General features: G+C 44.6%; 1 pseudogene; it reads left to right on the top strand.

Moving 5' to 3' along the window:
* The first annotated feature begins 420 nt into the window (after positions 1 to 420).
* Positions 421 to 538, top strand: LOC126417414 (5S ribosomal RNA; annotated as a pseudogene).
* The last annotated feature ends 228 nt before the right edge of the window (positions 539 to 766 follow it).

Below are 766 nucleotides of genomic sequence, written 5' to 3'. Positions count from 1 at the left end.
GGGCCGCTGATCTGAGTAGTCACATGTGGGAATTAAACTAAATAAACTGAAAATTAGGTATCCTTACCGAGGCGTCGACATGAATCAGAACGATATTGATTATGTAAATATTAAATATAAACCCGCAATAACTCAAAAATAAAATTATGAAAGCTACACGCAAGCAACCTCCACAGTATGAGAGATAAACGCAAGTAACATCTACCTTTCACAATAAATATAAAATGCGACTTGAGTGCCGATTTGCAGTTAATAACAACTAAAATGATTGGGCGTTCTAGCTGATGGAATTTAGTTCATGTCCTTTAGTTTTGTTTTTATTGCAGTAGACTCTATGTAATGAACCATTATTACATTGATTGCAGTAACCCCTTACGAAACTTAGTCTGAAACAATTAAAACGATTACATCACGCACCAAGGCAACGGCCTTGCCGCAGTGGCTACACCGGTTCCCGTGAGATCACTGAAGTTAAGCGCTGTCGGGCGAGGTCGACACTTGGATGGGTGACCATCCGGGCCGCCATGCGCTGTTGCCATTTTTCGGGGTGCACTCAGCCTCGTGATGCCAATTGAGGAGCTACTCGACCGAATAGTAGCGGCTTCGATCAAGAATACCATCATAACGACCGGGTGAGCGGTGTGCTGACCACTGAGGATGACACGGCGGTCGGATGGTCCCGGTAGACCACTCGTGGCCTGACGACGGAGTGCATCACGCACCAAGATTAAAAAGCGAATCATAATATCTCCTCTGTGTCTATCGT

This window comes from Schistocerca serialis, chromosome 8, assembly GCF_023864345.2.
Source record: "Schistocerca serialis cubense isolate TAMUIC-IGC-003099 chromosome 8, iqSchSeri2.2, whole genome shotgun sequence".
NCBI classification, from domain to species: domain Eukaryota; kingdom Metazoa; phylum Arthropoda; class Insecta; order Orthoptera; family Acrididae; genus Schistocerca; species Schistocerca serialis.
The sequence above is the reverse complement of the archived record's forward strand: the minus strand, read 5'-3'. Positions and strand labels throughout refer to the sequence as shown.